General features: G+C 46.1%; 1 protein-coding gene across 1 annotated transcript in view; it reads left to right on the top strand.

The window, feature by feature from the left end:
* Window positions 1-2,959: 2,959 nt before the first annotated feature.
* The window catches only part of MINAR1 (membrane integral NOTCH2 associated receptor 1), a 36,065-nt gene continuing 22,861 nt past the window's right edge, over window positions 2,960-16,163 (top strand). The window contains exon 1 of the mRNA XM_060003598.1: window positions 2,960-2,989. The gene's annotated coding sequence lies outside the window, so the exon portion shown is untranslated. The remainder of the gene's footprint in view (window positions 2,990-16,163) is intronic.

Genomic DNA, 16,163 nt, shown 5'->3' on the forward strand with positions numbered 1-16,163 from the left:
TTGGGGCTTCCCTGGTGGCACAGTGGTTGAGAGTCCGCCTGCCGATGCAGGGGACACGGGTTTGTGTCCCGGTCCAGGAAGATCCCACATGCCGCGGAGCGGCTGGGCCCGTGAGCCATGGCCGCTGAGCCTGCGCGTCTGGAGCCTGTGCTCTGCAATGGGAGAGGCCACAACAGTGAGAGGCCCGCGTACCGAAAAAAAAAAAAAAGTGGAGGCTGGATGGTTTCCGGGTGCTGATTCCATTTCTGTTTGTGGTCTGGTGCCTAGTCCCCCATCTCCTCCTCTGTCTCCTTCTGTTCTCCAGACGAGAAAAGGAAAAACAAACAAACAAAAAAACCCAACAGCAGCAACAGAATTTTACTTACCCTGGGAGTGTAGTGTTATGAATTTATATCATTTTCCCCCAACTTTATGCTTTGGGTCCACAGAGAAATGGTGACTACAGTTTGGTACCATTCTGGCACAGTGAGTGATGCAGAGAAATGACCTTCACTCTTCCCCAGGAGGGCAAGATGGCATGGGTACCAGGATGTCCCTTGTGTCTGTAGAAAAGTAAAGGGACTCATAGAATTCCAGCCTCTGTCCAGAGAGTAATGCCAAAGTGGGTGGCCAACCAGAAAGTGAGAGGACTACCTCCCAAGGCTTCTGGGACAGGCTTAGGGAAGTTGGGAGCCAGGAGGGAAAGTCCTTTGTAACTATGAATGCAACTAGCCACCTTCTGGGTAGAGTCTAGTGATGTTAGGGTCTGAGATCTACACTCAGCATGTTCATTTTACGCTGTTTTAAGTTTAAAACGTTGGTTTCCAAACAGTTCTTCTGGAAAAAAATTTAAATAAATCTCTAGCCTGCCTCAGCTGAACTAAAGAGAAAAGAAGATTTTTGTCCCTTCTCACCTTTTCTCATTTTTGTCCATTTTGTCCCTTCTCACCTTTACAAAGTTCTGATTTTTCCTCCCAGTGCTTAGTGTCTATGGTGGTATTTTGTGGAGAAATGGGAGAAAGAACAAGAAAAAAGTAAAACTTATTGATATATATATATATATATATATATATATAAATTTGCTTAGGTCTCAAATAATTTTCCCCTGAACTCAAGGAGCAATGAGGATCCTGAGAGGCTCAAGGTCACTTCAGCTATCACTAGACTTCTTACCTTGACACACTTTATTCCTTGGACTTACGTCTCTCTTTGCCAAAAACAATATTGCAACAAAAGACAGGCAGTACTATTTAAGATTTTTAAATCTCCGGGGCAAGGTAGAATGAATCAGACAAACTTTGCTCCCACCTTACCCTTTCAGATCCTTTCCCCCTCTCTATAGAAGGGGTTTCAACTTGCCTCACGAGAGGTACTAAGAGGCAAATGGATTTTAAACGTCGGGCAGTGAGGAGCTCTGAGAAAATCAAGTAGTCAGCACGTATCACCCCGATCAGGCATTATTTAAAGTATCCATTTATTAGCAGGTTCACTTTTAGAGCGCTGTCGCCAGCGACATCCAGGCAGCGCGAGAAGGGAGGCTGAAACACGTCTGAGTCCGCCCCCGCCCCGGGGCCGGCGCTCAGACCACAGGTAGCAAACGTCTGAGCTGGGATCCTGGCTGCGCTCCCGGAAAAGCCACCGACTGCGGCCCTGGGAGAGGGCTCTGTCCCCGCGGAGGTAAGCTCCTCAGCCATTCTGTTCCGCGACTCGGTAGGGGCCTTTGCTTTCCTTTTGCAATGGGGTCTGTCGGTTCTGCAACTACACTCTTTTTGCTCTTTTCTTGACGAGGGGACCCAAAGTGCTGTTCATTGGAGCTTCCCCAGCCGCAGGGACAGGATCCGTATAGATGGTGGCCCCAGAGGCGGCTGCTGCGTTTCAGCCCCACTGCAGCGCGCCGGGCGACTCGCAGAAGGCCTCCAGTTCTAATGGATGTATCCAATTTGACTTTTGGAAACCCTGGGCTTGGGGGGGTGTGTGTTTGTGTATTTGTGCGTGTTTGGGGAGGGGGTGATCACGTGACTGCCAGTCGCTCCAATCTGGGTACCATTTAAGTCCAGTGCAGCCAAGAGGGAAAATCAATGAGCGAAGTGACCACTCTGCCCTGGCCTTGCAAAGGACTGCGGAGTCGGAGGCCGGGGAAGGGTGAGCCGAGTGCACCGGGGAAGAGGAGAAGCGAGGACGCCGTTCGCCCCTGCTTGGCCGCTGGGGGCCGCAGTCACCTTCAGCTTAGGGGAGCGGGGAGACGCGAACCCCTTTGGCGGCTCCGGCCGCCGGGCTCCCTCCAGCGCACAGCCTCGGCTCGCTCACCCCCAGAGCTGCAGCCGCGACCCGGGACCGAGCGGACGTCGCCTTCCCCGAGCTCTGGCTGGGCCCCCATCCCGCCCTACCCGGCCGCAGCCTCCAGACAGGCAGCCACTCGGCGCGTCTGCCGCGCCCCTCCCGGGCCCGCCCCCTCCGTGCCCCGGGTGCGCGCAGTCGCTGCCCGTGCACCCTGCCTGCCAGCGCGCCCCGGGCGGGCGAAGATGAGGAAGCTGAGCCGAGCTCTCTGCCGCCCGCTTCCCGGCCCGCGCCGCTCACCGCCCGCACGCCCGTGACGCGGCGGCGCCGGCCGAGACACAAAGACCGCGGCTGGGGCCGCCCGGGGGCTGAGGCCACGTCCCGGGGCCGCTGCGAGCCAGAGAGCCATGCGAGCCGGTGCCGTCCGCCCGCTGCCCGGGAGAAGCCCGAGCTCCCGCCTTCGCCGCCGTGCGCCGGCCCCAGTCCCGGCCGCAGCCCGGTGGGCGCCGCGCAGGTGAAGGCAGAGCCCGACCCGGGGCGGCCGACGCCACAGCCGCCCCAGCCCCCGGGGTGCGGCCTCTGGTGCGGACCCCGGGGTGTCCGAGAGGCGGCGGGGCCCGGCGGGTTCCGGAGTCTTCCCGAGCCGCGGCGTCTGAGGCCGGGCTGACCCCGGCGGGAAAGAAGTGGGAGCCCCGCAGGGCGGCGTGGGCCCGGCGCCGGGGGAGCCTCGGAGGTAACTTCGGAGAGCCCGGGACGGGCGGGGGACGGGAGCGCACGTGTACTTGAGTGTGCCGGTGCGAGGTGTGTACGCCGTGTGCCCGCGGCTCGCCGCACACGCGCGCGGGGTGTGAGGTCTGGGGCTGCGGGCGCACCTCCCCGCCTCCCCTCGGCCCCGGAGCACTGCGGGCCGCAGCGTTGGGCGCTGTGATGGGCAAGGTGTGTGTGCGGTGCTGGGCTTGACCAAACCTGGTGGAGAGATCGGGGCTTCGTTAAGCGAGTCAACGGGAAAGGATCATGCAGTTTGGGGCAAGTTTTCATGGCTGAAAATTCCCTTGTAGAAAACGGTGTCTTGAGGGTTAAATAGGCGAGCACTGTGTGCAAAAAAGCCTGACACATCAGAGGCGCAAAGTAAGACGGAAAGCTGGACGAACCCCAGCTGGACCGACCAGTGCCTCCAATTCTTAAATTGAGATTTCCAGTCACGTTGACGTGGAATGGGATCGTTGTTCTTCCCGAGGAGATAAGGATGTTCAACTTCACCTGCCAGAAACACAGAAGCCAGGCCTGGCGGGTGAGGAGCGTGCACTCACACCCTGTCTACCTCGTACATCTGCAGCATTCCCTACCTGTTCCGCCCTCCCTCTTTAAGCGAGTATTCCTCCGGGCTACCACATCCAGCCAGGGTAACCGTTTGTCTACTCTCTCAAGGGTGCCGGGAGCTTCTGGCGGCATTTGAGCCGCTTCACTGGAACAGTGCCCAATCCAGCATTGTTTTGCTGGAAGACTGTAGCCGTATTAAACTGTTGTGTGAGGTGGTTGGGTTCAGGCATACTTCTCAGTGGGAATTAAGTATCGTTTGCGGAAGACCTCAGCTGGGGGATCCAGAGTCTCTGCGATAAACAATAGAGATCAAAAAAAAAAAAAAAATAGAGATCTATCGTAGAGGCTTCTAGCCCATTTGTCTTGTGCAAGGGGCAGAGTCCATGCTGCCGCCCTCATGGCTGTGATTGGGAGCTTCACTGCCCCAGCTGGCTGCGATATTATGCATGGCATAGAGAGTTGCCAGGAGTGGTTTGGCAGCAGGGTATCGAGCCAGGTATGCACCCCTTTCTCCAGCAAACAAACTGTCGCCACCGCCTCCCCCAGATGGAAAAGTTGGGTAAATGACCCTTCCTTCCCATTTCTATGACCACCAGCATCCCTGGAGTCCGCTCTGCAGGTAGAAGACAGCAGACAGCTGTGGCCGCAGGATGTCTTTTGGAATGCGACCCTCGCAGCAGTATTTTGAGGACAGTTGCAATAACAGAAGGAGCTTCAAGAGAGTAGGGTGCCTGCTGCTGCAGGGAGAGTTGTACACCTCCCCGTTAGGGGCTTTCTTTCTGTGTATCAGAGGAAGGTAGAGCAGGAGACAGAAGGGGGAGTCTGCAGAAAGAACACATTTAGAGATTTTCTTAGGTTACTGGAACCTGGAAGGAAAACCTTAAATGTCTGGTCAATAGAGTCTGATTTTTATTGTGCGTGTCTGAGAGGTTTGTATAAATCTGAGTCTGTGTGCAAATAAATGGCCAGGGAAATAATAGCTCAAACAGTGTATTTGCATTTCTGATGAGTTTGGTGAGGAAGTGTTGTACAGCAGTTAATACTTGGGAGACAGACAAAGGTTTCTTTGTTGGTGTTGTGTTCTTTTTGAATTTTACATATATAAAGTCCTTTTTTTTTTTTTCCTGGCCAGTGCTAGAGACAAAATTGATACATCTTTTCAGCTTCCAAAGCTTTTGTAGCTATTAACCCTCTGATATTCCCTCCGAGACATTCAGTTGCCTCTGTGAGGTTAAGATGTCTGTCCTGTCTCTACCCACTGCACACAGAACTGGTCTGGGGGTTTTCTCACTCAGGAGTCCCCGAATAAGCCCTTTCTCAAATCTTGACAAAGGTGAAGCAGAAGGCAGTGTTGCATCTATGGCTTTGTGCTTGCGGGGGCAGGGATTCGATAACCAAGAGAAGGAAGGGGAAGACCCTGCTCCCTGCTTCTGCCAAGTGGTGCTGTGTGTTCTCAAAGTAGCCGGGAAAGGTTCCAGATTCCTCTGGGGCTGTGTTGCTAAAGCCCACTGGTTAGCTTTTCCCACTGACATTTGGAGCTTACCTGCAGACTTGGTGTAAATTGGAAAAAAAAAAAGAGGGGTATGGAGTTTAGAGACAGGCAGAGGCGGCTGGTGGCCAGCCTCAGGTATGCTTCTAACTTCCCGCTATGACCCTGGTAAGTTACTTAACTTTTCTGCATGTCTATATAAAATGACAGAGCATCAGACTAGACCATTCGTTTTTTTCCCCTCCTTCTCTCTCTCTAAGAGTAGAGCTCTTTAAGAGTAGAACTCTTTAAGTTAAATCTTATATGAAAGTTAAGTATATGAAACAGATTAACGATGAGGGAGGGACATGGCAGCCTGTTCATTCCCAACGTGATGTCTGAAGCACCCTCCTGGAACTGCTTACGGCACCCCAGAACACAGTTAAGAGAATGCCTAGAAGCCTTCTCTCCAGAATGTGGCATTTGAGTGTTTGAAATGAACTATTGTGGTTGCCTAGTTCTGTGTTATTAAGGAGGATCTGGCGCCTGGTCCTCTTCGATGGCTAGCTAACCCCCTACAACGTGGGCTCCAGAAAGATCAGGACGTCTCCAGCCCGAAAGCTCCTAAACAGAGCACAGTAGCTGGCAGGTACGTAGGTACTTAGTAAATGCCTGCTGCATGGATAAGAAAGTGAGGGAGTCAAGTTATTTTGACCGAACAGGGACTAACGGATGGAACGACTGCAGTATAAACCCTAGGAGGGCAGGGACTTTGATAGACTCGTTGCTGCCTAGCACAGACAGATTTTGGCTCATTGCAAGAAAAACCTTTAAACTAGTTCAAGTTGGGAACCGATTGCTCTAAGAGGTCAGCAGCACCACGCGTATGGTGGTTATTATTCTGCTAATAAAGAGTCTGACTGTCTCTCCTTCTGGGAACATGGAGGATTGCAGTTCCCTGGCCACATGAAATTAGATGTGGCCTTGTGCCTTGTTTGGCTGGGAGCTTTCAGGGTTAGCAGATGCCTCACTTCTTTGTTCTCCCTTTTCCTCTGCTCCAGGACAGTCAAAGTTCCATGGGATTTCCCTGGCAGTCCAGTGGTTAGGAGTTGGAGCTTTCAAGCTGCTGTGGCCTTGGGTTCAATCCCTGGTCGGGGAGCTAAGATCCCATAAGCTGCACTGGGGCTGCCCCTCAGACTGGGCCCCAGGCTGAAGGTGATGTGGGGCAGAGCCCCTGGCTGACTCACCGTGGTCATGTCCATGGATAAGAAATAAACCACTGGTGTTTTAAGCCACTGGAATCTGGGGACAGTCCTGCTGCAGCATAACCTAGCCTATCCTGATGGATGCAACGTGTAAAGAGCTTAGGATAATGCTGGTCTGGGATCAGAACACATCAGCATAGCAGTGTTATCCAGGAAGGCCAGAGGTTGCTGAGACAGGGCTTCATGGCGATTAGAACCTTGGTGTGATTGAGGCATGTGTTGTCATCTTTGCTGGTTGCAGAGTTCATTTGCTAATATACCCAGGCCAGTCTTTTAGAGAAGGACCCGTGATAACCAAAGGCCTGACGCATAAGACATAAAACGCTGGCTTAATAGGTTAGTGGGAAGAAAGTGAATCGTTAAGTGTGTTCACCGGTCAGGGAGAAATGCCCATTAGAAGGCAGATAATAAAAAGAAGCTCTTGGGCTTCCCTGGTGGCGCAGTGGTTGAGAGTCCGCCTGCCGATGCAGGGGACGCGGGTTCGTGCCCCGGTCCGGGAGGATCCCACATGCCGCGGAGCGGCTGGGCCCGTGAGCCGTGGCCGCTGAGCCTGCGTGTCCGGAGCCTGTGCTCCGCAACGGGAGAGACCACGGCAGTGGGGGGCCCGCATACTGCAAAAAAAAAAAAAAAGGAGCTATTTTGTGAGCTTGGAATGAAAGGTAGGGGAGTTAGTGGAGTGAGCTGCAGGGCCAGTGTCATACGGCCGTGACATGCTGTTGTTTCCTTTTTTATCCAAGTTCGAGAACTACCTGCTGAATGCGCTACATACACACACACAGACACCATTTAATGCCATCTTTAGCGCGTGATGTGTTGAGCACGATTACTGTATGATTCTTCTGGGGCTCTGTTGTCCCATGTTCTCAGCCGACGGGAGCTTTCACGGCAGGCTTTTCTACTGGCTTGGCCTGTAGGAACGGTGGCCTACAAAAGCTCTCAGCCAGCGAGCCCCCCACCTCCTCTCCGCCGTGGAAGCCTTCCTCAGAAGCCCTTCCACCTGCTGTGCCCTCTCCTCCTTCCTTTCTCCTTGTGTCCTGGCGAGCAGTTTTGACTTCCAGTGGCTAATGTGCTTTGATTACCACGTTGCGGCCTCTGTAACATCACTGGGATTTTGAGAAAGAAAAAATGTATGCAGGATGCTAAACATGCAAGCTTTACGGTGACTTAAGGAGACTTCAGGTAAACAGCTGAGAAAACAAACCAAAAAAGGTCAATAGGCCAGTAGGGATTGATGGGAGTCCTGTGGGTGTGAAGGGCTCTAGAACCTCCTGGAAGCCTGGAGGGTTGACCACGGTCGTGAGAAGGCCAGCCAAGAGACACGGGAATGGGGCCTGGAGTTGAGGTTGGAGAACATGGAAAGCCGTTTGGCATTGTGGGTGCAGGATGGAGAGCAGGTGGCAGGCAGGTGGGTTGGGGGGGATGGAGATGGGTAGTGAGTGGGCATGGGTGCGGTGGGTAGTTGGCTCTGGGCCCTCTCTCTCTATCTGTCCCGCCGCCACGCGTGCACTTCCTGTGCCGTGTTGAGCATACCTCGTGCAGCTCTGCCTCTCCCACCGAACTGTGGGCCTCTGGAGGAGTGGGACAGTGTCTCAGTCCCCGTCTTGCCCCAGTGACCGGCACGGAACTGGCACAGGCTGGGCAGTGCAATAACGCTGTCCCTGTGGAGGAGGGAATGAGCATCGCGTCGGATGATTCAGAGGCCCTCTGCAGGGGCGGGGGAGGCCTGGCTCTGTAGCTGCCGCATGATGAAAAAGGGACTGATTCAGTCCGGTAACCTCCGTCTGAGTCAACAGTACGGTGTGGCCACTGGAAAGATCCTTAGCTGAAAGATGGCATCCGGAACGAGGAAGGGGACATCCGTTATCTTCTGTACTTCAGTATAAGGAGGCTTAACTCCAGAAGCCCACGAGCCAATTGGAAATTATTTAAAGTACCAGGGTGCATCAGTGCCAAGATGTGTCTAGTCCAGCATTCCCAGGCAACTGTCAGGGCAAGGACAGTACCAAAGCCTCTTGGGGATCTTTTATTGTACTGTATTGTATTGTATTTTTTAGATTAATTTTTATTGGGGTATAGTTGCTTTACAATGTTGTGTTAGTTTCTGCTGTACAGCAAAGTGAATCAGCTATACGTATACATATATCCCTTCTTTTGTTGAACTTCCTTCCCATTTAGGTCACCACAGAGCATTGAGTAGAGTTCCCCGTGCTATACAGTAGGTTCTCATTAGTTATCTATTTTATACAGAGTATCAATAGTGTATATGTGCCAATCCCAATCTCCCAACTCATCCCCCCCCCCCACCGGGGGATCTTTATAAATGTAGATTTCAGGCCTATGACTGATCTGCATGGGCAGAATGGCTGGGCTTGAGGCCTGGGCCCCTGTTTATCCCCCCACGGTTACAAGTGCTGTTTGGAGTTGCCTGAGGAAGGGGAAGATGCGAGTCAGAGACCTCGTCCCCATCAATAGGAAGGATACAGGGCGGTTGCAGCTAGGTCCTGAAGTGAATGGTTGGAGGACGCCGGAAGGATCAGTTCCCTGTCTTGGGGCCGTGGTGCCCAGGCAGGCATGGGTCAGGGTTGCTGTGAGCTTGGAGAATGGGGAGAGGGATGTGACAGTATGGCCTTCCCCGTGTCCAGGGTTTTAGGATGTATTTCAGGATTACAGTACAAGAGAGTCCTTATCAACATCACGAATTATCATTATCCTCAGCTGCCAGTCAGTAGAGGGTTCTACCTGACAGGCTGGGCAAACCAGATCTTATTTGATCAATTAGAGCAAAGCATTTGCCTTCTGAGAAGGACTGCAAACCTTCCAGCTATGTCAACCCTAAATATAAGAAAGTGGAGAGGACAAGACTTCCTTCCTTGCCTGTGTGCACTGGTGGTCAGGGATTCAGGCCCTCCATTAAAGAGGTACCCAGCCCCAAGACGGCCATGTCCTAACCCCCAGAACCTGTGAATCTGTGACCTTACGTGGCGAAAGAGACTTTGCAGATGTGGTGAAGGTCTTGAGATGGGGGGATCATGCTGGATGATCGAGGTGGCTCAAAGTAATCACAAGAGTCTACCAACGGGGAAGAGGAGACAGAAGAGTTAGCGATGGAGATGTGACCACTGGAGTAGAGCTCAGAATGATGTAATTGCTGGCTTCGAAGCTGGAGGAAGGGGCCGTGAGTCAAAGGAAACTGGGCAGCCTCCTGGAGCTCAAAATGCAAGCAAACAGATTCTCCCTTAGAGCCTCTGGAAGGAGTGCAGCCTTGCTGATACCTTGACTTAAAAACCCATTTGGTCTTCTGACCTCCAGAACTCTAAGATGATAAATCTGTGTGGTTTTAAGCCACTATATTTGTGGTAATTTGTTACAGCAGCAATAGGAAACGAATACAGCACAGCCTCTGAGATGATCGATATTTGCCACCTAAGTGTTGGGAAGCCACAGAACTTTGCAGAACCAGAGGTGTAACTTTAACTTTTTCTGGGGAATCTGATCAGATCTGATCAGATCTTCACCTTGGTCAGTGTTTCTTGAATCCTAAAACTCTACCCTCTCTACAGTGAACTCAACAGAGGCCAAAGGTTCCATCGACTGCAGTTTCGGAAACACAGTAATAAAAGTTCAACACTGTCCCCAAAGTGTGAATAGTCACTGAGACCACATAGCCACCGCAGTTATAAGACAGCCACACACAGGATCTAGATTATGCATTTACATTTATAATGAAATGAAAATAAACAGGTAAATTAAGACAAATCATAGAAAAATGGCATACCATTTTTCCCAAACGGCATGTATAGGAAAATACATGCAAGGAGGGTTGGAAAAACTTTCCTAAATGAGAAATGAACTAGAGGGTTCTTATAGTGTTAGGAAACATTTTGACTTCCCTCAAATGGTATCTGTCTGTACCTCTTCATCCCAACAGTCATCATCTGGTCCAGGGCCTCATCTCTTCCTGGGAAGTCAAAGGTCAGGAGGGAGGCTGACATAGGGATGATTTTAGGTGGATAGAGGGGAAGTTAAGGATGCTCCCAGCTCGCATTATTTTTTCACTGTAAAATGGAACATGAGTGGTGCCTGAGCTATTTTTGGAGATGTTTTGGTAAAGAACATAAACACCTTGGAGCTAAATATTATATCAGAGACAATAAACTAATAAATAGTGTTTATTTGCGCATCATATTGTATAAAGTGCCTTCCTGGCCAACCAAACACGCCAGTCATGCTTCAGCCTCAGGACCTTTGCACTTGCTGTTCCCTCTGCCTGGGATGCTTGCTTTCCTCTGCATGTGGTTTGCTTGTGGTTTCCCAAATAGGTATTTGGGAACTTCATTCAGATGTAATCTTTCCCCTGAGGACTTCTCTGAACATCTTATTAAAAATTGCAGCCCCCAGCCCTGGCCCCATGCTTTCTAACCCCTCCTCTATTTTTCTCCATAGCATTTTCCACCATCTAATGTACTATTCATTTTACTTATCTATTTTGCTTATTATCTGTCTCCCCACTAGAATATAAGCTCATGAGGGTAGGTGTTTTGTTTTTCTTTTTTTTGGTCTTTTTGAATACCCAGCTGTATTTCTTTTATTTTTTTATTTTTTAAATTTATTTTACTTCATTTCTTTTTTTTTGGCGGCATTGGGTCTTAGTTGTGGCGTGTGGGCTCTTCATTGTGGTGTGTGGGCTCCAGAGCGTGTGGTCTCTGTAGTTTGCAGCATGCAGGCTCTACGTGAGGCATGTGGGCTCAGTAGTTGTGGCGCGCAGGCTTAGTTGCCCTGTGGCATGTGGGATCTTAGTTCCCCGACCAGGGATCGAACTCACGTCTGCTGCATTGGAAGGCAGATTCTTTACCACTGGACCACCAGGGAAGTCCCCCTGCTGTATTTCCAGTAGTTAAAACCATGCCTGACACATGCCAGTTACAAAATAAATATTTTTGAACGAATAAATGGGTGTCTCATTTGACCCTGTTAGTAATTCCAGGAGGAGGAATTGATATCTTACTTTTCTAGGTGAGAACACCAAAGATCAGAGATAATAATTTACTTCCCCAAGTTTCCATCGCTGGGGTTTGCCTACACATCTTTTCTTCTTTATTTTTTATTAGAAAATCACATATTCCGAACATTTAACTAATACAGACCTAAAACAAAGGGAAGGAAAAAGCACTGAGAGATAGTTTTTATTAACATTTTGGTATATAGGGTGTGCATATAGATAATTTTATATCCTATTACAATATGCCATTTAGAAGCACACTTTTTACTTAAGAGTACATCATTAAAAATTAAACATGTCAATATGTATTTCTATGCAACATGGCTTATTAGTGGCTGCATGACTGCAATTTTATATAACCAATTGTTAGCTACAAAGGTTATTGCTGATTTTTTCTTATTATAAGCAACATTAAAGAGAATATTCGTAGCACTTGTTTTTACACATATCTGATTATTTCCTCTAGATAAGTACCTACAGGTGTGGATTTGTTTTATTTAAAGGATGTGCATATTTCAAGTTTAATGCAGATTACTTCCTGGAACGATCACACAAATTTCTCTCTCTCCAACAGTGCTTGGGAGGGCCCACTTTCCCACATTCTCCCCAACAGTGGTCTGAGTCTTCTTAACCAATCCCAATTCAGCAGGCAAAACTTCCATAGCATTTTGGTGCTTCTTCGCCTTAGAAAGAAAATATCATTTTTATTTTCTTTAGATGTGTAACGATAAGGCAGTCAGACAAACTGCTGTTTTAGTTTACTTTCTTTGTTTATTAGGATGTTGCCCATTTTTTCCTTTGCCTTTCTGTCTTTGGATATTGACTCCTTGTCTTTGGGGCGGTTCATTCTTTCGTATTAATATTTAAAGTTTTCTATAAGATGCAAAAAGTTTCTGCATTCTTTTCTTTTTTCAATTTCTGTGATGTTTACTGACAAGGTAAGTCATTTTCATTTATCCAAGTTGACGAATCTTTTTCATCATGATTTCAACTTTTGGAATCTTGTGTGGAAAAATCTTTTCACAACTTCAGATTATTTAATCCTGGCTCAGATTTCCTTCTTTACATATAATCTGTTATTTACTTTTGTATATGGCAAAGAATGAGAGCTAACTTAATTTTTTACCAACTGTTTAACTGATTTTTCTAATAATACTTAACTATTAACTATTACTTAACTATTCAGTAACATGCTTTACTGAATAAAACATTATTTTCTCATTGACTTGAAATGCCACCTTCCTCATAGAATGAATCCTTAGCTACATTTAGGTATGCTTCTTGTCCTTTTATTCTGTTCCATTGATTTACCTGTCAAATTATACTTATAGGCGCTTTGTATAGTAGGCTTTAAAATTTGTCTATCCAAATAGATTGCCATTTCGACCCAGAATTCTTAACTAATTAAAATAAAGCAAATAGCTATTTAGTGTTCCCTTTAACACACAGGCCTCTCACCATAAAAATGCAAAATCAGCAAAACATAAGCAACAACAAAAAACTGTCATCAATTTTCTTAATAGTTACCTTTACAGCCTTATTTATAAAAATTTTCTTTTGGCTCTGTTTTGACAGGTCTAAGTGGGAACTTGTTTATCTAGTTTTTAAAACTGATGTTCATTTTAAATTAGCACATATTTTTTAAAATGCAGAAAAGTACAGAAAATAACCTAAAAGATGTCCACGTACCATTGAGATTAAATAGGTGTTAACATTTTGTCATTTTTGCTTCCATGCTTTATTATTTTTTTTAAAGAAAAGACAATGTGTTAGTTCAAGTTCTACCTGCTCCTCCTTTTGTTTAATCGCCAGCGATTCACCCCACTGGAGAAGGAGGATTCTGTCCCTAGGGTTATGGGAATGGTCGCCGGACATCTGACTCTGGAAGATGAGACTGACAGCAGCTTGTTAATCACATAGACTCACAGTCTGGGGGGAGGACACAGCACATCACACAGGGCCACACCGGGATTGACTTGGGAGCAGAGTGAACAAGCAGGGTCTGAGAGGGGCAGGCTTCATAGTAACAAGAGGGTGAGGTGACCCCTGGTTCCTGTGGGAGGATGTGATTGGCTTGTTTGAATATCCCTGGTCTGGCAGGGTACCAAACCTGCTACCCAGGGATAAGTAGGAACCACCTGGTCCCTTTGATGAGGATGGTAATTTGGCCAGGGGATCCTATCTGTGGGAACACAGTAGGGAGAGGAGCTTGTGGCTAGATCATTCGAGACCCTCCAGGTCTCACCAGATGTCAAGACAGCACATAATATTGGGCCTTAATTTTAGGCGTTAAACCACATTTTTCCTTCCCTTTCTTTCTCTCCAAAGGAAACCACTCTGCCAGACATGGTATATGTCATTTCCATATATGTTTTTGTACTTTCCTTTTTATATATACATCCCTAAACATTCTGTTTTTTTAAAAAAATTATATCAATGATATACGTCCATTTGCAATTTTCTTTTTCCATGCATTTTTATGTTTTTGAAGTTTATCCTTAAATTTATTTTAAATAAATGCATTCATATTAGTTGCTGTATATTATCAATTATTTGAATAACCCCAAGTTTATCTTTTCCTCCACTGTACTATTTTACTATTAAAAAGAGTTTTAATAAACAGTTTTGCCTCCTTCTGAGCCCATGTGAATGGTTATCTGTGGTAACCATAGATAAGCAACATAACCAGAGGTGGATTTGGATGGCAGTAGGATTTGTTTATCTTGAGCCGTATCCATATTGCCAAATTGCTTAATGTTTGCCAGACGTTAATACGTATAACATGAGATAGATACTATTATCATCCCCATTTTACAGCTGAGAAAACTGAGACAGAGAGACTAATAACTTGCTCAAGTCACACAGCTGGTAACTGGAAGAGCTTGGATTTAAACTTGGGCAATTTAGCTCTGGAGTCATGACCTTTAACACTTACGCCATTCTGCCTGTAACAGATACCAACTATATTCTGATTTGGTTTTGACTGATACTATCTTATCCCATCTGCATACTTTCATCCTTTCTGTGACAACATGTTTAGGTATGTCTGTTATAGGTAGCATTTGACTTCAATATTTAAAAAAATTTTTTTAATCCAATTTGAGAGTCACAGTCTTTTAACCAGTAAATTTAGCCTATGTACATTTTCTGTGTATGTTGTATTTGGAAATATTTCTGTCATCTTATTTGTAATTTTTACTTGTCCTAATGTGTCTTTGCTTCTTTATTTCCCACTTTCCTACCTTCTTTCTATTAATTGATTGAATTTTATTTATTCCATGTTTTCTGTACACTGGTTCAGTAGTTTTACGTTAAGTTCTACAATTTCTTCCTGTTCTATTAGTGGTTATGCATAAATTTTTTCTAATATACATTTTTTTACTTAACATTAAATGTATTTAACATCCCTTTTCTCCTCTGGAGAATACAGGTAGTACTTAGAGAGTTTTAACCCTGATCATTGCCCCTTCCATTTTACCTCTAAAATTAGTAATTGTTTTATACAGTTGATGTGTTTAGAATTAACTATATGTTTACCTCTTTCTTTAATCTGGGCTCACTTTCCTTCTCTCTGAAGGAGCTTCTTTAATAGCTTTTACAATGAGGAGTGTGAGTGACAAACTCTCTGAAATTATAATTTTTTCTTTATTTCTGAATAATAGTTTATCTGGTAATAGAATTGTAAAACTATAAGTTATTTTTCCTTAGCACTTTAAGGATTTTATGCCTATGTCTTCTGATCTCTATTTTTATTCTTTAAAAATCTGTTTTTAGTTTTACCATTTTCTAGGTAATTCACTCACCACCTTCCCATTTTAAGGCTTTCTTTTCGCTTCTGGTGTTCTTCAATTTCAATATGATGTGTGTTGGTGTCTAAAGGTGAATTCAATTTTGTATGCCTTATTTGGAGTGTATGTTGCACTTTGAGAATTCAAGTTTTTAATTCTGGAGCATTCCCTAGACATTATCCCTTTGATTATTGACTTTCCACCATTTGTTCTTATCTTTTCTGGAACTCCTGTTTGACATTTGTTAAAACTTCTCCTTTGCTCTATGCCTTTTAAGCTCAATCTCATATTTTAAAAATCTTTTTATTTCTCTGCACTGCATACTGCTAAACTCCCTTAGATATATATTCCAGTTCAACAATTTTCTCTTCCCTTATGTCTAATATGTAATTTGCTTTGTCCACTGTGATTTTTATTTCAATGATTATTTTTAATTTCTAGAAGTAGTGTTTCATTCTTTACCAGATGCATATGTTCATTTTTTCACATCTTCTTTAATTTGGATTTCCAAAATGTTTAAATATCTTTACTTATTTAAAATATACTTATAGCTTTTTAAAGATTGTTTTCCATTTTGTGATGCTCTTGAAGTTCTAATCCTCCTGATTATTTTGTGTCTGCTGACTGTTACTGTTGTGTATTTACTCGTGTTGTAATTTTTAAAAATAGTATTCAACATTAGTGTGGCTTCTTTTCTCTTTGGGGCACCCTTGATTGTTTGGAGCAGTTTTGCACTTGTTTTGCTTGTATCCAAAGATATCACCAACATAGAACCTATTTGCACATTAATTTCTTAACTCAAGAGACCTTAAACCATCCAGCAGCATAAATTGAGCCCTAACGTATTTAAGGCATCAGCCCTGTTTTACATTCTAAGCCCTGTTTTACATTTAACCGAGAGCCCAGGCAGAAGCTGACGAGTCTCCTTGCTTCCTGTGCTCATAAGCAGGTTTTCCCTCTATTTCATACTCTCACTTACAGTTAGAGAATAGTCCTTAAAGGGTCCCGTCTTTCTGCAGACATCTTTCCCACTCATCATCTCATGGAGGGCCTCTTCTATTCTAACT

Source organism: Delphinus delphis, chromosome 2, assembly GCF_949987515.2.
Source record: "Delphinus delphis chromosome 2, mDelDel1.2, whole genome shotgun sequence".
In the NCBI taxonomy this organism is placed as follows: Eukaryota; Metazoa; Chordata; class Mammalia; order Artiodactyla; family Delphinidae; genus Delphinus; species Delphinus delphis.